This window comes from Amblyomma americanum, chromosome 2, assembly GCF_052857255.1.
Source record: "Amblyomma americanum isolate KBUSLIRL-KWMA chromosome 2, ASM5285725v1, whole genome shotgun sequence".
Classification (NCBI taxonomy): Eukaryota; Metazoa; Arthropoda; class Arachnida; order Ixodida; family Ixodidae; genus Amblyomma; species Amblyomma americanum.
In genome coordinates, this window is record NC_135498.1 from 73049998 (window position 1) to 73076255 (window position 26258).

The 26258-nt window shown below is 45.3% G+C and overlaps 1 long non-coding RNA gene across 1 annotated transcript; it reads left to right on the forward strand.

Moving 5' to 3' along the window:
* The first annotated feature begins 313 nt into the window (after window positions 1-313).
* Window positions 314-2737, forward strand: LOC144121414 (uncharacterized). The gene is made up of 3 exons (XR_013312614.1): window positions 314-472; window positions 2087-2166; window positions 2530-2737. It is a non-coding gene; the product is annotated as an uncharacterized LOC144121414 (long non-coding RNA).
* The last annotated feature ends 23521 nt before the right edge of the window (window positions 2738-26258 follow it).

The following is a 26258-nucleotide window of genomic DNA, read 5'->3' on the forward strand; positions in this document are numbered from 1 at the left end:
TTCGCTACGTGCTGCTTTGTTTTGTAGTTTTTTGAAAGTTTTTCGCACCGCCCACTTTTGGATTCGAAATCTCAGGTGCGTTGAATAGAGAGGGCACCAATTGAAAAAAAAAAGCGCTTTCACTGCGCAGCAGTTTGTTTCAGGCAGCATTCCTTCACTATGAAACGCCACGTGCTGAACACAGCGACAGCCATATGTGTGGTATCAGGCGTATTTTTTTGTCATCGGTGAGTCATCGAGAAATGAGCACGTGATCTCTGTTCTCATGAGTCACGCCATTGCTGAGCCTCGGAAACACACACCAGCACCAGCTTTGTGAGTTTCCTATAAAAGAAGACCGAGTCCTCAGGTGGAATCAGATCTCTGGGAAGGACCCTCCACCGGGCACATTCTGCGTTGGGACCCTGAAAGGAATCTGCGATGAAAACCTTCACGGTTATTCTTCTTATTGGTCTGGCGGTGGCAGTTTTTGGTAAGTGGTCAAATTTATATAGTTAACGCAATGCCCATGTGAAACTCCTCGGGAGATGAAACTCTTGTATCGATTTTTACAATGCTCAAAAGAAAGAACTTTGCCTTCAAGATCATAGCGTCCTTTTCTATAAAAAACAAATATGGATGGTGCAGCGAAGCTTTTTTCCGCATCTTTTCGAATTTGCCCTCAAGAATTCAGCCATATTACCACAGGTGTGTTAAGCAGCTTCTGACTGCAGATTTCACAGAGGCAGATCATTGTGCGTGTGTGACAGTGGCACAGTCAGAAAGGCACGTACGCTCAACCAGAGAAGTTGCAAAAAGTGAAAAGGTCTGCACTTCGGCGATGGATATTTATGACGAAAATATGAAGTTAAAATTAAAAGAATACGGCGCATACTCGTAAGCAATAGTGTATCAGAATATGATACGCATTTCGTCTGGCTCTAAGGTAGAGCTATTACTGTATAATGTCGCGAATATTTGCAGTGTTTGTTCGTTTTTCAAATCTGCCGCGACACCACTTTATCGCTTTGTTTGCGACGCAAGACGCGACTAGATTTATCTCGATTGATCGCAGCCAGGCAAAGCTGATTCTACGTTGTTCCGGAATGTTCTAGTAACTTTGCGCCCTTTATCTCGAATGTTCGCTATCAGCTTTAAATTGAGCACGGCCGACAGCGGCGGGCATTCTGTTCGACGACCGCCGAGCACGCTTGTCGCTTCGCCTGCGCCGAGTGATTCAGTCCATTTTGGGTGCAAGTCAGCCCAATAAACAGTTCCTTTAGAAGACCCTTTCGTCCGTCTTCATCGCTGCTTCGACTGCCGTCACCACTACGTGACAATACCTTTACTTGACGTAGCCTTTGCGTTAGCAGTGTAGTAGCCCATATTGTACAAATCCAATGAGTTCATGACAAGGCTACCTTAAAAGCAGAATCATACCACAGCGGCACAACAATTTTACCAGTTATATCTTCAAGAATAGAAATTCCAGATTCGGCCGTTACGCTTAGGCGCTCATAATTTGCAACCCTTGAAAAATTTTGCAAACCTAACCAAGCTTACGCTTCGCGCTCCCAACACAAAGATCGCTGACAGAACCCTTTGGAGGCAAGGCTGCTCTATATAAGCACGGCAGTAGTTTTTACCTTAAATTTACAAAGTACTGTTTCTATAAGCACGGTACACACAAAGACTGATGAGCCAAAAGCAAGAAATAAATTTGAAGGTGAAACTGAAAAAAAGCACATTTGTTTCCCCTAAACTCACGTCCGCTGACGCATTTGCGATTTATGTCAGTGGTGCTAAAGCTGACATGCTGCAGCGGTAGTTTTACATTCTCGTGATCGTGCAGCCTTGATGCACATACGGGTGATTGGGCAGCCGACGTGGGCCGAACTGTGACTGAAAATGTCGACCAATGGGAAGGATGATACAGGCTGGATCATTTGCTGAATTCAGAACGTAACGAACAAAAAGTTTTGATTATGGGGTGACAAGAGCGACTCGGTTTTTATTACCTTTTGATTTGCATTTACCTCGAGCAACAAGATGTGCTTTGCAGTAGCTCTTGATAGCTACGGTTTAATGGCTTTCGCTGCCCCTACAGCCTCCAGCGGACCTGGAGGAGCTGGCGGACCTCCACCAATTCCCCCTCCTCCTCCTGGGGAGGGTTTTCCGCCTCGTCCTGTAAGACACGCATTCTTTATAACTTGCACTTTCTCGCACGTAAAAACGCGAGCACGAGATGATGAAGTGCGAGAATTATAACATTAACAACAAAATTTAACAAGTTGAAAAGTGTCATTGTAGCTGGAAAGGCCTATCTCATCCAGCTAGTGGACTTTTTTGGAAATCAGAGCGGTGACCCTGTGTTTGAAATAATAAGACAAGCAATTTTCTACTGCACTTAAATGTTTTAAGGCAACATTAATTTTTGAAGGGTGCCGTATGATCGAGAATATATATATATATTTTAGCTACATTTCATTTCAGTAAAAGATTTCTTATCGCTGGTACAGATTTATCCCATTTTGACATTCTATTTGTCAGCATCATCATCACCATTGCCACAACAAAACTGAGGGGCCATCCAACACAACTGGGATGAACAATTCGACGATGAGCTCGACTGCTTGATGCCTTCATCAGTGAAGAGTTTTCATGCTGCTCGGATATGAAGAGTTCTGCTTTAAGAAGCAGTCTCTCCTTTTTCTTACAACAATAAAGAATCAGTGTTGCATGAACTGCGCAGAGGAGAATCTATTCATATGCTGTAAAAAGTGGCATATAGAAGTGGTTGGAACAATACTGTGACCAAGGCTTTCATTACACAAGCTCCTTTTTTGATAGATTCATATAACGGACAAAAAGAAATTCGTTACACATCCATAGAAAAACTTTGTAAAAGTTGTCAGTGCGACAGCCTAAACATAGGCATATTACAGGTGATGCAATGTGGTACTGTCGCTAAGCTGCTCAGTACTTATGACCCGTGAATAAATTTCTAGATCGGGCCCATAATGCTAATAACTGCTATCCTTTTACACTTCTTCTTCAAGGGCGGCTGAAGGGGCGGCGAGTTCTCAAGAAGTCGCATGTAATGTTTTGGAACGGAAAGTTGCGGGTGAGGCATTGCTCGTCACCAACGCAAACGTTCATTAGCTTAAAGAGCTCATATCTTTCTGCGTCGTTGTCCGCATCCTGAGTGGGGTCAAAGACACAGAAAGATGAAATGCGTTTTTGCTGCGGGGTTTATAGATAGGCTTGTCTAGTTCCATTTCTTTCTGCAATATCGCGTTATAGATATATCGAACCGTATGGGATTATTAAGCCACTGCCGATCCCAAGAAGACGTTGGCGTCGATTGCTGGTACCCGTCGCAATAATTACGTGAGTAGGAGGGGAGGCGGTTTGAAGGGAGGCATACGTGGACGCCGGATTTATTGACAATGTTCGTGACCTACAGGTGGCGCGACAAAAATCCAAAATGGCTGCCGGGAAGTGGGTAAAGCTGTTTGGTCTGTGTGCGCTGTATCACAGTCTTCGCGTTTTACGTACGCTGAGCTTGGTAAGTAACACTACAGCGCTGTCATTCAATAATTTACTGCACTTGGAAGATATGCCAAGACACATTGGATCAGGCCAGGCCGGGATTAATTTTTTTAGTGAAGGTGGATACGTGCTCATCGAGCGCACGTCCGATCATTTGCTACGGCATGAAAGCTTTCACAAAGCTAAATTGGTGACATGGTTACAGGCATCGGAGCTACACATACTTGATCTGTTAAGGTATTTGCGCCTGTTTTATATTGCTGTAACGCACATAGCCCGATTTGCTTCATGTTCAACGCGCAGTCGCGAAATCGAACTCATGTGCCGAGTTTGCGACACGCGGAGCAATTACAAAAACTTTTCTCAGCGTCCGTCGCTGCGGAATGTGACAATAGGATTAAGTATAGGCAGGAAAATACATTTCATTCACAGGTGCGCCAAGATGTTTTCCGTACATGGAAACAGCTAAAAAGGTTATCTCTCGGAGGTCTAAGCATGTAACTCTCAAGTGAATGGTGGTTTCTGCTGTTCCCGGCACGACCCGCACATTGCCTTTCTCGATATAGTTCACGCTTCCCGGCAGTAGAAAAACTGAGGTTCTCAACTTCCGTGTCTGCAAAACGTCTGTGAGAACATACACATTTCTCGCGGGTAATGGGTTCCATTCTGGTTTATTCTGCCACCCGACGCAACAGCACCATTCCGATGAATGAACCGGAAGAATGAGTTTGGTCGCGTGAGGGTTGGCTGAGTTAGAAAGCGTGTTTTCACCAGTGTGATCCTGGCAGCATTTAGCAGCTAAATGGGGTTACTTGCGTAATTCCTCACCTCCAGCACATGCAACGTCGCCGAAGGTGTGGTAATTATCACACCGCACATGCTCGCGTTGATTACATTACTCTTATAATACAGCCAGCATGGTACTTATTACCTTTAAAACTGCCAAGCTTCAAAGAAACAGTGTTGCAAAGGAGTGTTACTTTATGATTCACCTAGCTTTCGTAATTCTAATGCAATTGCTTTTGCCTGGCGGACAGTTTCCAGCAGTGCAAACATCTTGTACAAAACGACTCGCATTATTTCTGAACTGACCAAGAAGATGCGTTTTTGCTAATAGTGGTAATAGAGAGTGAATTCCTAGGGGTGAAATGTGCACTGCAGACTTTCACAGACGGCAGCACACATATGGACACCAAACCGCAGCTTCACCACCATCTGTAATAATAATGGAGCTAATAGGCTCCGTACAGTCAAGTTTGGTCACGAGTCCTGCGCCACCTACCGCAGCTGGCCAAGAAGATGCGTTTTTGCTAACAGTGGCGCTAGAGAGTGAATCCCTAGGGGTGAAATGTGCACTGCAGACTTTCACAGACGGCAGCACACATATGGACACCAAACCGCAGCTTCACCACCATCTGTAATAATAATGGGGCCAATAGGCTCCGTACAGTCAAGTTTGGCCACGAGTCCTGCGCCACCTACCGCAGCTGGCCAAGAAGATGCGTTTTTGCTAACAGTGGCGCTATAGAGTAAATCCCTAGGGGTGAAATGTGCACTGAAGAATTTCACAGACGGCAGCACACATATATACACCAAACCGGAGCTTCACCACCATATGTAATAATAATTGAGCTAATAGGCTCCGTACCGTCAAGTTTGGTCACGAGCCCTGCGCCACCTACCGCAGCTGGCCAAGAAGATGCGTTTTTGCTAACAGTGGCGCTAGAGAGCGAATCCCTAGGGGTGAAATGTGCACTGCAGACTTTCACAGACGGCAGCACACATATGGACACCAAACCGGAGCTTCACCACCATCTGTAATAATAATGGGGCCAATAGGCTCCGTACAGTCAAGTTTGGCCACGAGTCCTGCGCCACCTACCGCAGCTGGCCAAGAAGATGCGTTTTTGCTAACAGTGGCGCTATAGAGTAAATCCCTAGGGGTGAAATGTGCACTGAAGAATTTCACAGACGGCAGCACACATATATACACCAAACCGGAGCTTCACCACCATATGTAATAATAATTGAGCTAATAGGCTCCGTACCGTCAAGTTTGGTCACGAGCCCTGCGCCGCCTATCGCAGCTTTCACAAAACTGTGGGTCAGCAGGAGCAGAAGCGCCGCGTGCTGCAGCGCTCTTTCAGATGCTTTTACGGCACAGCAACGATGACGAGCACTACAGAAAATGACGTAAGAAATTCCAGGAATCGAAATACGCAACTGCCGGTTATGCTGCGCCTAGAATTATCAGAGCTGGGCGGGAAGTTTGATATCAAAATGTGCAAATTTTTGGGTAGGCTGCACGACCGAGAACTGGATTGTAGCAATCCGAACAGTCAAGACGGCAACCTATATCACTTTCAACGTAAGTCGCAGTGCCGTGCATTTAAAGCTAGATTTTCAAATGACGTACACGTTACAACTCCTACGGCATGCATTTGGACTTTTGATAGCGCTAGACCAACTTTCTAAATGCGGGCGTCTAACTGCACTTTTGGAGTTTGTGCGACTTCTCGCAGAGCGTTAGCTTCTTTGACGTTTGTGACCATCTGAAACACGTACGTACAGTAGGAATCAGAAGTTAACGGAATGCGAGGAGGAGGGGGATTATTTCGGCATTGTCACGCACGCATGTCGCCCGAAATGTACGCACCTATGACCGGGCGTGTAATTCCACTGGTAATAATACCTAACGACTGGGCTGAGAGGCAGCGCTACTTTTTTTAAAATCTACAAACTCGCATCCAATAAGCTTTGCTGCCAATAGCACGCACTGACGCCCACGAAAGTTGTCTGAGCATCGAAATCACGAATAAGCTGGATTTTCTTGCCTGCCACAGAGGTGCAGCCAGGCATTAAGGGGATCACGGTTTAGGTCGCGCAGGGAAGTGCAAAGAACACGTTCCAGTATGAGGCTGCATGCTAAGATCGAGTGCCAAACAAGCAGGATTTTTTTACGATCTCGATGTCCCATAAACATTTGTGCTCGCCTGTGCCGCGGGGCGGGCGCATACCTCACCGCAGTGCAAATTAAGCGATGTCAATTTATTTTATCTTATTTCATATTCAGAACGATGACAGCAAATTTGTGCCGAATTAGTCAACAAGCATCTACACTAAGCACCTCGCGAACATATGCAAAAAAGTGCAATTAAAACTGATGTCAATTACTATTGTTAGCCTAGTCTATGCAACGAAGAGGACCTCAAGAGATAAATGTATCTGACGCGTTTCATGCACCATATAACAACCATGGTATACGCTACTCATTGCAGTCCTACGTTTCACTGATGGCAAATAAAGAATTTGAGTATTAAAATAAAACGCAACTCAATGAGGCCCTTCAGAGCGGTGGGAACAACGTATTGCTATAAGCCTTTAATGGGCATAAAACCAGAAAAGGCCACTAAGTAGCGACACTGGAAAGCACAGCGCATGATGCAACGCAAGAACACGGCCGGCGGTCGTATACAAAACGCAGCCAGGACTTGGGAGCGGGTAGTGCGGCGAGCGCGTTCGCCTACCCAGTATTATCATACCTGCCACGGCGGCGCTGAAAGCGATGCTCCTCCGCAGCGCCCTCTGGCCACTGTACGAAGACCCTTTCACAAACAGATCCAGGGGCGCCGCCATGTTGGGTACTGGACTGCGCTCGTTGAGGGTTTAGCTCCCCCGCGTTCTCCCCACTGCCCAGAAAACCGGTTTTCTCGACGTCACGAAGATGCGATGGCGCTGATGTCAGCAGCGACTTTCGCGTGGTAGGCGAAACAGGTTCCGCCTGCCCGTGCCTACCGCAGCTGTCGCAGCTACCGGCGGCTGTTGGATCCATGTAGTAGCATAAAAGGAAGTTTAAATTAGCCTCGATAGGTTTCTCCCACACAAATACCACCTTAGGAAACTGGCTAACATGCAATGGGCCACGGTAGTAAAGCGCGAAGTCTGGGAGTTGATTGGCACTGCCGCTCAGTGCACTTAATAGCATGCAAGTTACTGCGTTTATTCACCTGAACATCAAGATAGGAGGCTTATAACAACTGATGAGCAAGGAAAAAAGCACATATGTAGCTGCACACGTATTTATCACCTTGAGGCGGTGTGCACGGGGCGCCGGCAGGTTCACTCGCCCCCGAGGAATGGTTCTTTTGTTAATAGCACAGAATGTTTTAGTGACGCGTTTTATGGCATTTGATATTTACTTCAAAGTGTTTCTTAAAATGACCGACGTAGTTATTTCATTCGAATAGAAAGAAGTCTGGTAAGTTGTGTCAATCTTGCGCGGTCACGCTCGCGTGCATAGAATAGCGTACCTTAAGTGTGCTAAAAGCCACATGCTTTTTCATTGCATCATGCATGTTTCATGAGGTAGTACATGATCGCGAAGCTTGTTTGGAAAGAAGCAGGTGCAGGCGTGCTATTAACAGACACGTAGAGAGATTGAGAGGGTACGCGGCAATGAAAAGTTTTTGCGCCATTTATGCATGTCATATGTAACCAGATTTGATGCAAATATGAAATCGCTAAGCTAGTTTCAGTAATGCGTTTTAATTTTTGCAATACCTGGTGCAGTTCTTAGAAATTATAATTAACACACCCGTCAAGTCACCCCAAGGTTCTAGATAAGTGAGTTGAAAGTACACAAATTTTTTTACGCCAGCATGTTCACAAACCCCTGTTCTGTATGATGACACTATTAGTTCTTTTTTCGAGTGATCAGTACTTATGCATGCATAGTTACAAGAAAACGTTTCTTACAAAAATAACAAACATAGTGCTGCACGTGTAGAAGATTTATTACACTCCTCAATGTGTCAGGAATCGTTCGCGACAACTAGAATCATTCTATTTTGATGCGATACAAAATTACGAAGGTGTGAGTGATGCCAATCGCAGAAAATGTGAAAGGTCAGAAAACGAACATTAAAGTTTATTCTCTCGTTTATGGGCCCTTCGCTCTCGCTTTGGTCAAAGAAATGCGGCACGGAAATCAATGAAAACCTCCGAGAAATCAAAGAAATTACCTTACAATTCTTGAACCACATCTAAAAAGCGTAGTTTATAAATTTATACTGAATATTTTACCATAAATTTTCGTCAAGATACACAAGACCCCAAGGTTAGGAAAGAAAACTCCAGAAGTCAAAAATTTTCACCAAATCGACCAGTTTAACAAGGGTAGAGAGAAGTCGGCCTGGCTGGTGCGTTATCCTGTGGTTAGAATCAGCGCTTAAGTGAGACAGAGGAGATCGGGGACACGACGCTGTCCCCACTTTTCGCACAGCGCGACACGTGTGTCAGCAGAAGGTGAGCGCACGTCTGCTCCACCGAAACAACGTCAGAGCTTCCCCTTACTACTGTCCCGAAGTAGAATCATTCCGGCAAGTGCAGAGTGTCAAAAATTTAATTGATTCAATGCCTAGCATAGAAATCAACGGCAGAAGCGCTTTCTGTTTACCACCAACCATATACCCAATACACAGCGGCGAACTATTTCTCTGAATACGCCGCACGTGGCCAACGCCAGCTAGTGCACTTCGAGAAATTACTAAGTTGAAAGCATCAACCATTGCTGTGACTCGCAGAAACTGAATACGCGCCTACAAGCCTTGAAAACCCGCGCTGAACACCTTTCCGCGCTGCCACTCCCTGGCCCTTTGCCTACCACGTGCCCGCTAGCAACTGCAGCGCTACCTCGTTAGTTTGCAAACATGAAAATTTTCGGTTCTAGACGGCTCGGTCCGCACACTGAGGCACCAACGCATTCGTCTCCATGTCTTTAAGAAGAAAGAAGGATGAGCACATACCACTCACAATTCATTAAGCGAGAAACGCGATATGCTGCCGTCAGTTCGCCCGCAGCACTGTCTTCCTGGCACTTTTCGCTCTTGCCGCTAGGTGGCAATACGGTCTACGGGCATTGCGATATACAAAGCCGAAAGCCACGGCGGCACCCACTGCACCAGACGAATAGCCTTTTGTACAAAAGGCTGTTCTTCGTCTCGTGCAGTGGGTGCCGCAGGGGCTTCCGGCTCCCCACGACACGATACTATGCTTCCGTGAAATTTCCGGCGGCGACGCGTGTCATCCTTTCATCAATGAATGTGCGCCGGTGACACGCGTGTGTCTGTGGGCGCCAGCCGCAGACCAGGGCTGAATTGACAGAAAGCACTTCCCCCCACAGATGAGGTGGCCGAAGCGACTCTTGCAGCTCACTGGAATGTACCTAGCGTAGGATCCAGCCTATAGTTCTCTTTTTTTTTAGCGAGATAGATTGCGGGTGCACTATCGAAACCGCGGGACGGGACGCGCGATTAGCAAACCAACTGCTTTAGCGGAATTCGTTGTGTGCGTCACAAGGATGGATGGATGGATGGATGGATGGATGGATGGATGGATGGATGGATGGATGGATGGATGGATGGATGGATGGATGGATGGATGGATGGATGGATGGATGGATGGATGGATGGATGGATGGATGGATGGATGGATGGATGGATGGATGGATGGATGGATGGATGGATGGATGGATGGATGGATGGATGGATGGATGGATGGATGGATGGATGGATGGATGGATGGATGGATGGATGGATGGATGGATGGATGGATGGATGGATGGATGGATGGATGGATGGATGGATGGATGGATGGATGGATGGATGGATGGATGGATGGATGGATGGATGGATGGATGGATGGATGGATGGATGGATGGATGGATGGATGGATGGATGGATGGATGGATGGATGGATGGATGGATGGATGGATGGATGGATGGATGGATGGATGGATGGATGGATGGATGGATGGATGGATGGATGGATGGATGGATGGATGGATGGATGGATGGATGGATGGATGGATGGATGGATGGATGGATGGATGGATGGATGGATGGATGGATGGATGGATGGATGGATGGATGGATGGATGGATGGATGGATGGATGGATGGATGGATGGATGGATGGATGGATGGATGGATGGATGGATGGATGGATGGATGGATGGATGGATGGATGGATGGATGGATGGATGGATGGATGGATGGATGGATGGATGGATGGATGGATGGATGGATGGATGGATGGATGGATGGATGGATGGATGGATGGATGGATGGATGGATGGATGGATGGATGGATGGATAAAGCTGAACCCTTTAAATCGGGCGGTGGCTCAAGGCACCAAACCATGACAAGCAAAAATACGTATTTATCCTGTAGATAGTGTAAACCATCACAAAAATTGTTTTCTGCTAGCCCTTCAACTTAGTTTAGCTCACAACGAGAATTTGTTGATGTAACTGGCGCCTCACGCAAGCGACAAGAAAGCCCTACTTGTGGGTGCTTCTTCATGGCCTGCAGAAATGATTAAGAGCGCATTGGAATTGAAACTGCATGCTAACAGTACAACTTAATGCTTGGTACTGACCAAAAAAGTTTTCTCTGTGATGGAGCACCACGACAGTAGCGATATATGCACTAGCACGTCCTAAGTGCCGGCACAATTAACGCGAATGTCAATCTAAATGTTATGACTAACGCACGAATTTTATCCATTTGATAACGCAGAAGACTTCCTGCAATACAACCGCGCTGGGGAAGTATGCTCGGCAGTGTTTTTTTAATGATCAACGAGATTCCCCCAGCCTGCAAACGGTGTTTTATCGAACGATATCCTGACGACCTTGACCCCATACCTTGCTCTCCTATCTTCCAGGAAACGAGCGTGCTATCCAAAATGAAATCGCAATCAGAGAGAGAAATTTTTCTAGCCTTATTTATTGATATTGAGGGAACAAATTGTGTCAGCACTCCATCTGTCTATCTCTCGATAAAAGAAAGAGATAATATCGTTTCTGAAGCGTGGTGCTACTACAGCGCGTTTGTGATTTTCTACACCCTGAGAAGATTTATTAGCCATGTCTTTGTTGAATAAACGGCAGTTGAAGACTAGCGTCTGCCCTGCGCGTATTTGTTATTTTCCTTGTGTCGAAAGAAGCGCTGGAAAATATGATTGTGAATGATTTGCAAATAGCTCAAAATTCTGCTTTAACATTTTGCTCAGTCTCTCTCCTCCGTAATGATATAAGTGAGAAATAGTGATCGTTTTTTTAAGATTGGTCGAATTTTTTGCTGGTAAGCTAAGCTATGTATGGCGTCCACTGTCGTCATAGCAACGACTACAGGCAAAGTACTCCTCCAACTTAGTGCCGAATTTTATACTTTCATTTCATTATATTGACTTACTCTTTTAAAAAATAGCCTATGAATGCATCCATTACTGCCATTAATAAAATAGAAAAACGTTTTGACTTACTAGGTTTGATGCTACCGGCGATGGCCGGTTTGCCAGAGCGGAGCCGCTGGACACGGCGCGCTGAAGCGAATTCGCAGCGCTCGCCGGACATCTTTCTCCGCCTTGAGTCGCGGGGGTGGCACGGCATAATTAAACTGCTTCATCATGGAGACGAGCCCCGAACTAGTCGCCAGACACCCTTTTGGGGCACTCGTTCGCTGACCGATTTATTGCGACCTGACACCATGCAGCAGAACTGTGCAACCAATCCGCGGCGTCGCGAGGTATGACACCACGTCATGTGACGTTAATACCCGCTTTCTTGCTCCGCCGAGAAATTTACGCCGGCAGCCGCCCGCGTGTCCGAATGAGGCGTCACTGTTCAAACATGCTTCGGCGTCCGCAGTGTTGTTGTGGCCCTGAAGGCAGCAGTGTGCCTTTGGCTGCATGCTCTCTTCTTTTTTTTCTACATTTCGCGAGACCTTCGTGTATCTAACAATCAAGAAATTTTCTGCATAGGCAATCAACGAAGCCGCAATATATATATATATATATTTTCATTTTTATGCCCGTTTCATATGCATGCGATTTTCGCCTGCGACACTGCGAATTCTGTCGGCCTGCTAGTTGGGAGGGCCGTCGTTCCAGTCGTAGATGGCTTGCAATCGAGTTCTGTCCGGTTGGTATTCAGCCGCAGTGTCGGTGTGTTCGCTCTGCGACTGACCAATGGGGAGCGCGAGACGGCGTGAGACGTGCGATCACGTTGGAGCTGTTGCCGCGGTGGAAGCAAAACTGTTTATTCTCATCAAAACATACGAAATAATGCCTTGGATTTAAAATGCGCAGGTCATAACATCATCAGCACATTTCGTGTAGCGTTTCTGTCGCGTTTAATCATGTGTTGCCCATGCAAACATCACGCAACCTTGCCTGTCCCTCCGGCCGAATTCGCTGGGTACGCGTTGCATGTGAAAGCACTGGCTGGAAATCGCACTGCGGCGTCACCGGCTAGGCCGACTATTTTCGTTCTAGTCGCAGAATGTGAAACGGGCCGTATGCTTAAGCCGCACCTCGATTCCATATGCCGCTAAGAAAAAAAGAACCTTAAACGTGTAAAGAGACATTGGAGTTGTCTCGAACTTTTACACTGAGAACAGGTCATGCGTGCATATATTATGCGTGCTTCCTTTTGTGATATTGGAACAATTGCTGCGAGTAATTGTCCCTGATTTACGACTAACGTAATTCTTTTTCTGGATTAGGTTACTCTCACTATGCGTCTTTAAGTGACGCGTATGTGTACTTGGCGTTTTGTCCACACATTGCAGTAGAGGTGCAGTATGTTACATGGTGAGAAGAACAAGTCACGGCAGCTGCAAGGAGGAAACGGACTTTCGGTTGCGCCAACCGTCGTGCGCACGCCGCTGGATCCGGGGACATTCGCGCGCTTGCCTATAGACCTCCTGCATGTTTACAAACAAACAAGTTGGTCGAGGTGGCACTGCAGTCGTTAGCGACCTCGTGTTAGGCAAAAAGCTGCAAAGCTACAGTCAGTTACAGTGCGACCAAGCTAGTGAGAGCGAGCTGTATGTGCTTTTTTTGTCTGCTTGATCGACCATGCTATCCGCGAGCGAATATGTCGTGAGCCTGAGCGGAGCGGACCAAAAGCAGTACATGGAGAAGGTCCATGTCTACGGTGTGCAGCGTCCGGACCCGTAAGCCGTACCGGAAAGCGATTGGGTGCAAGGCGCAGAAGGGAAGCGTCGGTGTCCGCCGGTGAAGATGAGCAACGTTGTTGTGTATCTGCTGTATTCACCAAGCAAATTCACTGCGGAAAGCATTGAGAATTACAAAGCTCTGAAGGCTTGCAACTACTTTGAGGCAGGTAAATGGCCGATGTGTCTTCTCGTGCGTAAACAAACAGGGCGCGCAGACCGCGCAGCATGCCGCGAATCAAATATTGCGCACAATACTTCATTGGTTATGGCACCATCGCACGGCACTTGCGACCTCACGGCAGATAAGTGTAGGTAAGCACGGTAACGGTAGCAACGCCAACGTGCCGTAGGGACCGTATGGCTATGTAGTCCTTTCTTTTAGACGGTTGAAATCGCCACTTTGTGCGGCGTCTGTATCCGTCCTGTGCCTTTGTGGCCTTTGTGGCATCGCTGTCGGTGTTAACTACCGCATTTCGAAGAACAGACAAGAAAATTATCAAATTCCAGCAATAATACCTGTCAACCGTTTCTTCTAGTCGATTCGCTGCGGTAGCGCAGGATGCCTTCAGCCTCTGAGGAGCGGCGGCAACGCACACAACTTGTGCTGCGTGATGTGTGGGCACGTTGAAAATTGCGCGCGTACGAAATTAATCTGGCGCCTTCCACGGTAGCGTGCGTACTGCGGGACACATCCTAGACGCTAAACTCCGCAGACCAAGTTTTTATCAGATAATTTCATATCTGATGTAGATACAGCTTCTTAGGTCAGAAACTTCCGTTCGCCTTTAACGCTGGATATCTTACGCATTTTATTTTTTTTTTCTCTCGCTTTGCCTTTGGATGGAAACATTGGGATTACAAGCACATTTGTTAATCTCCTGGTGTTCTTCACTTTCCTCCGTCTGCAGGACTGGTCCGGAAGTGTCGCCTGTGGAGGCCAGGTGATGTGAAAATAAGTTTTGTGCGCGCCGAGGACATGCCTTCGCAAACCGCGACTGCAAAAGGCCACGATACATGGGTGTGTGTTAACGACACTTCAGGACAAATACTGGCAGGCCACTGCCAGTGCAAAGCTTGGTAAGTTGACTTCATCCACTAAATCCTTCTTATGTCAGGGTGATCATCGAGTGCATTGTTATGCACGCTAGGTGAGGTGTGCAGCCATTTGCTGCCCTACTGTGCGCGCTTGAGGCAGCGGCTCGTGAGCATGCAGATTAGTCATGCACCTTGTAGCCATGTTTTTAGTGTGCAGCTACGTTCAAAAAGGTAAATTTTGCCTTGGCATAAGAAAGCTTTCTTGAAACAGCTAACACCTGCATCAAGTTATTATTGTGCATATTGTTTTTATATTTTAGGCCACCATGGTCCCAGTTGACCAGCTCAACTTGAGCAAGCCAGGCAAGAAGGCACGAAAGCTTGCTGTGTAAGCCAATCACACTTCTCAGACCTATGACGAGAGACATAGAAATACTTCAGAGGTATAGGAAGGGAAGCTTGAGTTCTGTGGTTCTGAGAAGCATTCTGAAGACAGATTTAGAGGACACAGACTCTGCTTCAGAGGATAAAGAAAAGTGCACGTTTTTAAGGTACATTTCTCACGTTTGGGTGCCATCAACTGTCTTCATGAAAGCAGATTTGCATAAAAACAGGAGTTTGCACGCGTTAGTATGTTTTGCTGTATATTTGCTCATTTGAAAATTATTGTGGCTACTGTCTTGCATAAATCAGTAATAGGTCAGGATCAACCAAGGCTGTCCATGTTCTGTTATTGCTCGCTTTTATAGACCTCTTTCTTGATATGTGAGTTTCTGTGCTGCGTGAGGTACCTAATGCTAGCAGCAGAATTTTAAATCAACATACAGGGGCGTCCACTTCAAGATTGAAAGCGCGAGCGGCATGTCGTGGCTACGCTCTTAAGAGCGCCAGTGTATCCATTCCATGTGTGCATCAAAGCAAAGTGGTATACGATGAGAAGCACCAGCTCTAGAACCTTTTACTCTTGTGCCACTTTGCTTTGATGCATGGCCATGTCGGACGCACTGGCCATCCGAAGAGCGCTGCTGCACCTCTCGCATGTTCAAGCTAGGAATGGCCGACCCTGTACCCACTCTTTTGGAGAAACAATGTATTCCATTATTTTAGCTGCCCTTTGTGGTCATGCGAGAAGTGAGTGCATGACTCTGGATTTCAAACTCTAGCACATTCATTTGCAACGCAAGCTGTACAAGAAAAGAAACATGAATATGAGTATCTATTAAAAGCAGTAACAATAGCAGAACACACTGCAATGCTAGAAGGGGACAGTTGAAACAAGTGAAATAAATGCACATGCACTTAACTGCAAATAGTGAAAAAATGGCAGTGAACTTTTCTTGCCTAGGCAGAGTAGGCACTTTTTTAGGCCTGCATATGTCTAGCTCTGAGATTATCAGCTGGCGCATTAAATGTAGTTGGTAAATGACATGGCTAATCATACGTCACTTAGTGTTCCATAAACATGCTTAATGAGTGCTGCACCTTTGATAATTTTTTAGCAATATTTGATTGAGTAGAAATGAGATGTTCAACTTCAAAATATAGTCGGCATGCTTTGGGTGGGAAAATTATGCTTTATTTTTCACCCAGGAATACTAAAAAAGCACGGAGCACAAAGGAAGACTACCTTGAAGATATTTTTCTTCCGCTCAGTGGTATTGAGCGAATCGAGAAAGCCACGAGGCTAACAACCAAATCACCGTTGTGGTATGAAGCCAGGTAAGGAAGGTTCACTGGCACCACCATGCACATAGTGAGAAATCATTTTTGTACTTGTAACTATTTGCTAATAGTGTGAGCATAGGAACAAGTGAATTAAAAGAGCTGCGTCTTTTCTTTTTTTTAAATCCGAGCCCTGAAGGCGGACACAAATGTCCAGGGCCTTCTGGAAAGCGTCCTACAGCGGCAGCCCCCACTCAACATTGAGGCTGTCAGATGGGTTGCAGACAAAGAGAAGGTGGCCAATGAGCAGTACTTGGAGTTCATGAATGCACATCATGCCAACTTCGATCTCAATGAAATTGTATTTGTGATTGATCCAAATGAATGTTGCTGTTCAATTCACATTCAGATAGTGGCTTTGTAAAGAACTTGGTCATGGTCATGTTCATTTTATGTGCTGTGCGAATTTTCCTCCGCAATATTTTTTTTCTAGGCTACCTTCCTTGATGACACCCCTGACTGTTTGTGGCACTGCAGTTGCCATGGTGTGGGCCTACTGGTGGTCAAATGTCCTTGATCTCTTAGGGAGCCCTACCACCAATTATTGAAGGCCTCATACGCACCGGTACCTTTGCTAACGTCATTCTGCGCCATGCGCTTGTTCTGCGCTGCGGAGGAGCTTAAAGGTCGTCGCATTTTGATCGATGATTAGGTCACCATTTCAAATGCTAGCCCAAAAGGAATTGGCATGCTTTACATGCAAGTTTTCCACATTCGAACCCTTTAAGGTCCTCGATTTCTAAAAGAAATGCAGCTACCCTTTAAAGACAAAACTCAGGACGGGACTTTTTCTGTCCCGTTCACTGGCCTCTTTCTTTGTCAACGCTTCTTCAAATTTATGTATCGTATCACTTCCTATCCGTATTTGTAAGTGCCTCGTTCGAGGAGGTGAGGTATGTATGAATCCACTGCATGCATTTAGAGGTACTGGCTATGAGTTCCCTTCGAATGTTTTCACCCTGATATTGTTTTATGGCTCACATCCTTTCCTCCTCCAAACGATTTCTTTAGGCACCTGATAAGGCAAGAAGTCTACTATCATTGTCTGCGGTGCGACTACCTGACCAGCAGCCGCAGCGACTTGTTACGACAGTACACTACGTGCGTTCTGTGGGCAGCCGCAATGAAAGCAGAGTGTGAGGCTTTTAAGAGCGTTAGCTGTTACTCATCACGTTTCGAGATTTCGTGGGGTATGCTACCACACTTTATCCTAGCGCGATCTGTGGCAGCAGTGACTCATCACGTTTTGAGATTTGGTGAGGTCTCCTACCGATGGATGGATGGGAGGTAGGAGCGTCTTGTTTGAAACGGGGCAGTGGTAGTTACCACCATGCTCAGTTTTTTTTTTCATTTATTTTTGTTTAACCACCCTGCGATCAAAGCGCCATCTGTAGCTGCAACTAGAAAACAGCGCATCTCGCGTTGAAACATTTAGCGCGATCTACAATATCATTGTAGAAACAACCATCTGCCGCGTGCCAATGATGACGTCACGGTCTAATATGGTGGATAGAAATGAAACTATGTGAGCATGACGTCAGTGGACGAAATAGCGGCATAGTTTCAGTTTCACATATCTAAGATGGTGGCCAATAAAATTCGTTGTACCCTCTCATCTCTTCCCCCTCGCTAAAATTATCCTAAACCCGGTACGAAAACTGTCCAGTGAAGGGTCCGCTACATACGTATGCATTCGTTCCGCTATACCTACTCCGATAACAAGACGCACCCATCCAGGGACAGCTGTATACCGAATTTGGTAGGCAAATAAAACCCTATGGGTTGTGGTATAGAAATAAAACCGCAATTAAATAATAGGTAAACATTGTATACATGCAATTACTAATTGAAGCGTTACCATTTCGCACCGCAAGCCGATTTCTAGGTCCACCTTGACCCCCAAACGAAGCAAATTTCGTTTGGGAGGAATCTTTAGGGGGTGCAATTCGACAATGGGTAGACGTGCATCGTAATTTCTCTGATAGATGGCGCTAGGCGGCAATCGTTCCGTTAGGCGGCGTGCTTGCACGCGTAGCCGAGCATGGTGGCAATCCACCCCGTTTCAAAGGGTATTACATTCCGTTTCATCGACACGAGCGGCGCGTTCTTCTTCGCTTTCTTCATCTAGTAAACCAAACAGCTAACGCTCGTTAATCCAACGTCTTACAGACGGTGGCAGCCTTTTTTTAGCGCCCCCACCCATTACCCCATGACGGCGCTCCAGAAGCACTGGGCCGATGATATCGAGAACCTTTATTGCTTGTTGTTTTTGACATTAAAGTTTTATTATTAGGAAATATTTTGTCTTTTGTGTTGACACTGCAATAATTTTCACTGTTCAATGCAGTAACCATCGCACCGCTTCAGTAAAGGTACAAGTAACTACTGTATATAGTATACTAGAATACTACGTACTAGTATACGTAGTAAAGTATACTACGAGTATACTCGTGCAATTATTTGCATATTATATTCTTTCGCAGTGCAATTTCAACTCCGTCAAGTAAAATTTCTTTTTCACCGAAATAGCTTATTGTATGCATTATCTTCCCGAAATCTTGTAACAATGATGCTGCTCACAACATTCTGTACTTTGTAGTTAGTGTGCTCTTAGATGGGTTCTTCTGGAGTCACTGGATAAAGTGACTCCAGTGACTCCAGCCTTGACACATTTCTCTCCTCGTCTTGTATTCCTTGCTTGACCTGCATTTTGTAGAAGACTGAAGAGGAATCATAGTTTGCTGTGACTAATAGCTGTCCACTTTCCCTTTCCCTTGTAAGTGCGGCACCACTTTCGGTGTCGTTAAGTGCGGGCCTTAACCACCTTTCCCGCGATGCATCTGCAACCCCTATCGGCACTGCACCCGCTAGTTCTCCTGAAAGTGTTGACCCGATGTAGTCCACACACTCGTTGTGACGCATATGGTGGTTCTTCCTGACTGGTTCACTGCATCGTAATGAATTAGACGAAAGTATACTCCTGAAAACCATGCGTTTTGTGAGTAACCACACTGTTAAAACGCCGACCGAGTGAACACTCAAAAGCGTGCCTAGGCATAAGTACCCCAAAAGTTGAAGATTAGACAGCCGCCAACGTAGCTCTGTTCGGCGAGCATCGCACGCGAAATTTGGAGGTCTTGAGTTGGGAACCCAGCTAAGGTATATGTGGTTGCTTTCTCCTTAAATCTGTAATGAATTATCGTACAGCCATGCTTTAATTATATTCTTAATATCGAAAGAATAAATTTAACAAAAAAACATAAAGAACCCTTATTCTATGCTTTCCTTGGTTTCAGTGACCGCTCGCTTCTTTCGTACGCATTACATTACGAGCCCTTCATATTCAATTGTCTGTTGAATATTCTGAATAAATTGTGAGCTGTTGCTTTCGAATAATAAATTGTGTTAATAAAATATATCGTAATAATAATATCTTTATTTGACATTATTACGTACATGATGGCAGGGGCTTGGAGTACATGCAGCCGTAAGGCGGCTTCCCAGAGCCTCACAGTCACTTTGGGAATGGCAAGCGAGTGGCCAAAACAACTATACGAAGATGTAAATACAAAAGAGAACAGTTCTATTTTAAACTATGGGAATCACAAATCAAAGATTACATAATACTAATGAATACAATAAAACCACTACTGTGGCCTAGCGGTTTGAGCATCCGCTTCACGTGCGGGAGGTGCGGGGTTCGTTTTCCAGTGCCGCCGGGTACCCACCAGAGATACAATCGGTGCAAGCTTTTCCCTGCACAGTTCTCGGCTTCTTTAGGGTGAAATTCTAGAGAAATGGGTCTTTGACCCTACCTTGTGGAATGAAAACTACCTTGTGTCATGGCGCTTTTTGGCCAAAGCGGCCCTTACGCCATAAAACATCATCATCATCATCAATAAATACAATGAATGATTTTGGGCAGAAAAAGGTGGAGGTCTACCAGTCGAGCTTCTTGGACATCGTTGTTAGTTGTGAGACAACTCTGTATAATCTTAAGCCACTGTTATGAACGCATTGTTTGGAATTGTCAAACTTTACGATGCATACCAAAATCTTTTAAATTTTGTCTGGCGCTCGCACAAAGTAGTTAACACTGCCATAGAAAACCAAAGGGGTGCGTTCATCACTATAAATAGCAGAAATGTACAGATGTCTGGGGAGGGATCGGCAGATATATTAATTTTTATGGTGTAATCTTAAGATATGATAAAATGTTCCGCTCATAAAAAACCTCGCTTTGAAAAAAAAAATTCCGTTGTCCATAATTATTGGGCATGCAATACCAGCCTTCCTTAGGGTTCGTAAAAGCAAGTGGCGGAGTTTTGCCTCGAGAGCCTGGTTCACTCTCAAAGCGGACACACTGGGTAAAAACAAAGTATAGGCCACAATTCTGCCACTGCTCGCACATTGGAGAGTCAGCCATTGTAATCAGGTGGTAATGAGCGTATGGAATAATTAGCACTGGCAAAGAGGTAATGCATCCGCCTCGCCTTCAAGAAGACCGCGGCTCGAATTCCGGTGTCATGCACTTATCCACCGGAAAAAAAAAATATCCGCGCGTCGATTGAATTGCGGAGCCGACAACGCACTCCCTCACGAGAGCAGTATTTGGCCACCCTAGTGCTGTACTGGCCACAGTACGCAAAGTGAATGCACCAAGTGTCCGCAGCGCCTCAGTCCCCAGCGGCTGCGGAACAACTGACCAAGGTGGCGCTCAGACCTGTAACGCAGCGGATGGTGCTAATGATAGTGAAAATGTCGCACTAACTTTCCAGGCGTACTCCCCTGCCCATATGCCCTCTATGGCTCCGTCTTACACAGTGTTGTAGGCGTTACCGGAAAAAAAGTAACTAAATACGGTGGAAAAGTAACTCGTTACGGTGGAAAGAAAGGAACTCGTTACCTCCCTACGTTAGCTACGAAAAAATATATCGCGTTACCGTTGCCGTTACCGAAAAAAAGTACCGCACGTTACTTTTTGGTTAATTTAAAACCTCAAATTTTAATTAGTGCGTCTGCACCTAAAGAACTCACGATAACAATTATATAAAGCTCCTATTTCACATAAAACTTCTAGCCCAAACAACGATTTCACCCGAAATCTTGATTTAACAAGAATACTTTGCACAAATGTGCAGAGCGTAGCATTGTTGTAGTGCGCTAAACTTGCCTAGAGAGTTACATGTGATGGTTTCTAACTTTGTGATACATGGTGAAGCCATTTTTTGACTGTGACATTAAACACAAAATATCATTTCATCATCAATTCTAACTTCACTAACCAAACATCGCTGAACTCTCAACAAATTTAAGTAATTCTGAAAGATGTGATGTTCCAAAATGCTCGGCATGCTTCCACTCTTTAGAGTGTTGCGTGTGTGAGTTCTTTTGAAGGGGAAGTAGCTGAAAGAAAGTGTGTGTGAATGCGTGTCCGTGCACGTTTTTCGCGCTTTATGGGTATCTGTCTTTGTTTTTCTTTTAGTTGGGCTCGTTGTCAAAGGAAGGTGTTTTCTGGCATTCAACAAGGGTCTTCGAGAGCCTCTGTACATGTTGTTTATTTGCGACATCATTTTAGGGGCTTATTTTTCTGAAAAAGGGCGGAGGGGGGACAGTTGAAATAAAACGTAACTAGTAACGTGGCACTTCACGTTACTGAAAAATGTTAACGTAAGTACATTACTAATATGGGTTCTTGTCAGGTACTGGAAATTATTCATATCAGTTAACATCACCCTCCTGCTCAAAAATAAAGTGTGCGCAGTAGAAAGCAGATTAACTGCCTCACAAAGCTGCACATTTCATTTAGCTGTACATGCCTAATTGGTGCTACTCATATTTGCTTGGTAGCATGCCAGCCTGCCAAGGTTTACTATAGCTGTGCGTTATTTTTTTTTCTGACATTACCCGCACATGAATTGCAGGCAACGCCCGTGAAACTTATTCAATATGAACGCTTTACTAAAGTCTAGCCTACTTTAGCAAAAAAAGAAAACTGCACTGATGCTTCACGCAGTAAAATAAGTTCACAATTATTCAAACCATTATTCAAAAATTCCTTCACTACTAAGACCTCCAAAACATTGAATTGCTCCAAAATCTGTGTAATTGAATGCCTGCAGCTGCATAAAATAGTATACTATGTTCATCGATGGACACCAAGCAATGATGAACTTGCTACAATGTCATAATTACATAATAAAATACATACCACCGAAATCTAGTCTTGACTACTTGACGGTTCTGAAGAAGCCAGGTTGACCTTCAGTGCCAGGAGCGACAGTGCTTGTGTGCCTTTGCATCCCTCCTACTGGCAGGTGCACTACAAGAGAGGCACCATAGATAGCAATAGTGTAACGGTTGGTCATTACTTGTATCATTAAACCACATAATTGCAGCACAGATGCTCAAGAAACAACAGGAATATTTTGACATTGGGAAACTACAACATCTGAATCAAATTTTATCCATTACAGCCCTTGCCACGTATATATTAGGCATCATTGACGCGGTGCACTAGTTTATACTGGAAAGCTAATCGTACAGTAAGCATAGAAAAACTTCTACACCACAATCGCTGAGTACCAGTGAATTGCGACTAAGTGCCTAACATAATTAACATATTGTCTAACAACAGCAACTACAGAAAAAAAAAGGAACTATATTGTTACTGTTTACGAGGTTCAAATTATTCAAAGCAGAAAAAGCTCAGAAACTACACTACAAAGTCTGCACTCTCCCACAAGGATTGCGCGCTGAGCTCAACTTAAGAGAATACAAGAGCACGAAGAGAGGTGACATAGACTGTATGCTTTTGTGGTCAAATGTTCGGCCACCAACTAGCCCAGAACTGTTCACTTGTCAAAAGAACAAGTCCACTTTTCCCCATAGTTCTCAGACTGAGTGAAGAACAACTTACATATCAACTTAACACCGTTCGCACACGCACCTTCCATTCGAATACAGTAAAACGGCTTGCGTGATAAGTGACTCTATGGGTTAGCAAAGAATATTGCAAGGTGTGTGCGAAAATGGCAACACGCTTGGAAATGTAGTGCACAAATGAGCTGCGGACTTCTTGCCTATACATGTTCCACGTTTACTGTTTTATCGTTTGGTTTCTACTCCATGGTAAAAAAGAAAAGTTTGACGCCGTCCATTTACTCTCAAAAGAGCAAAAAAAAAAGCGACCTGGTAGGTGGAGTCGTCTTGTAGCACTAAAATTATAACAGATTTACTGTTCAATGAGAATCAGATTCAGTGCTGAGGTAGATGTGAGCACAACGCGCATTACGCGCCACAGAAGCGTGCACACTAATTTACTCGCCCTTTTCTGAACGGAGACTGTGCTTTGGACATACCTGATCCTGAATAGTCATAAGCAAGGACAAATACGTTGCACTGAAGAGACGACAGGCAACATTCTTGCGCGGAGGAGGCGAAGGATCAGAGCCTGCAGCGAAAGAGAGCATGAGAAAGATGCTTGCACATTGGGCTGCTGCGATCGTGCGTTGTACATGAATCTGCTCCATACGGCCGCTAAGCAGCCGGCTCAAAACAAAAAATAGCTACAAGTAGCTGCTCGCGCACGCAATCCATGATGAAACATCGTCATTCAATACACCATAATTTAATGGTAGATGAAAACCACGCATGACCAAACGAAAAGGGCACTTACATGTAAGGTTGAAATTTGGCTCAAAGAATCTGTACGATGAGCTCGCAGCGACGATCTGGCGTGCGCTGTTTCTTTCAGACGTTGACTCTTTCGCGAAGATGTCGCTCACTGCAGCGTAACACATCGATGAAGCGTGCACGATAAAGTAATCGCTGAGCACAACCGAATTCAAAACGTATGCAAGCCCGTACACACACACGCACTCAAAGCACCCTGCAACAACTACAAGCGTGTGGTAAGCAGCTGGAGAGCTAGGGAAAGGGTATAACAGCTGCATCAGAGGCTTCGTCTTCGACTCTAGGGGAGCAAATAGCCAATCCAAATAGACAGGCATGTTACCTAAAGAGAGAAAAGAAAAATGAACAAAATGTAGACAAAAACACTGCTTCGGGCCTTACTTTTGTTCGTCAAGTCTCCGCCTTTGCCCTCTTTCCCTTTTCTCCTCTGACTGAGGAAACGTCACCGAACATGTTTCCCAGCAGTGTTCCAAGGTCACGCCGCCCACATGCGGGGCTACAGGCTTCGGCGCTTGCAATGTGCGGGTTGCTTGCATTCTTTTTGCTTGCGCCCCTCTGCCCATGTGAAAAGTATTTTTCCGCGCACTCAGTGCTTCAACAGTTCTTTCGCTCTCAGAGACAACGAGCGCGGCGAGACTTTTCTTGCCTCGACTGTTCCGCCTTTTCCTTTCAGTATGCGTTTGAAGATTTTATGGTAGCCAGCTATTACGCAGTATCGGTCAATACGCTGATGCTGCCGTAAATCTGTGGTCTGATTTACTGTCGCATACGGGCGGCAATGTGAAATAACTATCAATAAATTTCCCTTCCTGTACTTCGTAATCATTTACAGAACTGGCTAAAAAAGCGATGTAAATGCTAGAGCATTACTGACTGCACGTCAGATATTGTAGCATTTTGTAGTATTGATGTGAAATTTCAACTTTTTTTGCTGCTTATGGGCCACAAGCTTCAGGAGATTCCGAAGAAAGCAAAAAAACCAGCTCTGTTCTAAAGTAGTTTAGTAAACCCGTACCGAGTGTTCAGAAGTTTAAGGCAAACGAAGGGTATTCAAGAAATTTGAATTTTTGAGTAAGATGCCACAGAAGAGGGTTTCAAACAACATTCTACCACTGGTGAAACAGCAGTTCTCACCTCTCATCGCTCGAGTGTACGCGGAGTTCTCGGATTATTTTTAAGGATGGGTCTACTGAGCACAAATTGGACACTGTCAACTCCCTGCCAGCCCAAGCACGCGTTAAGACGCGTCAAGCGACAGGCCGTTCGGGTAATTCCGTCTATTATACGCGCTTTCATTTTGTTCAAGATGGGCAACTACGACCACTAAATTTCTGTTTTTGTTAAAGATGGGCTAATCAGTGCGACACAATGTGTCTTTTCGTTCAGGTTCATGTGTGCGTACAAGTTGAAAGTCAAATCATCCGATGCAACTTACGTTAATGAAAGAAAGCCGGTCTGTTTATACGCCAAAGCTTTATTTATTTTCAAGATTTAGAATTTAGGTTACGCCTATCTAGTGCAATGTACTGTTTAATGCTTATCATTACAGTTTAAAAGAAAAATGTTATTTCCTGACCCATGAGCCATTCCATCAGAATTCACGATGCTGTCCGCCGATATGAACGAGGGTGGCGCTGGTGAACACTCTCAAGGTTCGCTAACACCCAATAAACATAGATACCCACGAGAGCAGCAGATTGCACAGCCGTCGCCGTAGCTCAGTTGGTAAGAGCACCGGACGCGATATTCAGAGGTCGTGTGTTCGGATCCCACCGGCGGCATGGTTGCTTTTTCTGCTGCTTTATAAGTAATTTCCTTTAAGCGATATATTAATAAAAGTATTATTATCCCACTACACATTAAAAAAATAAACATTCCCCTATGCACCATGGTTTCGGTGACTGTTTACTCCTTTCATAAGTTTTTCAAACGAGCCCCTCATTTCCTTTACCATGTCTACTAATAGCTTAACGAGAGTCTCGGTTCTGGCCGTCTTGATGCCATAGGTAGCATAAGAGGGTTCTCGCACAGTTTCCGCCCTCGCCGTTAGATGACGTTTCACGTCACACTCGCGGTAATACAGGACGAGCTACGTCCGCCGCTATGGACGAGGGTGGCGCTGGCGAACACTGTCATGGTTCGCTTACACTCAATAAACATAAATACCCACGAGAGCAGCAGATTGGATGGCCGTCGCCGTAGCTCAGTTGTTAGAGCACCGGACGCGATATTCGGAGGTCGTGGGTTTGGATC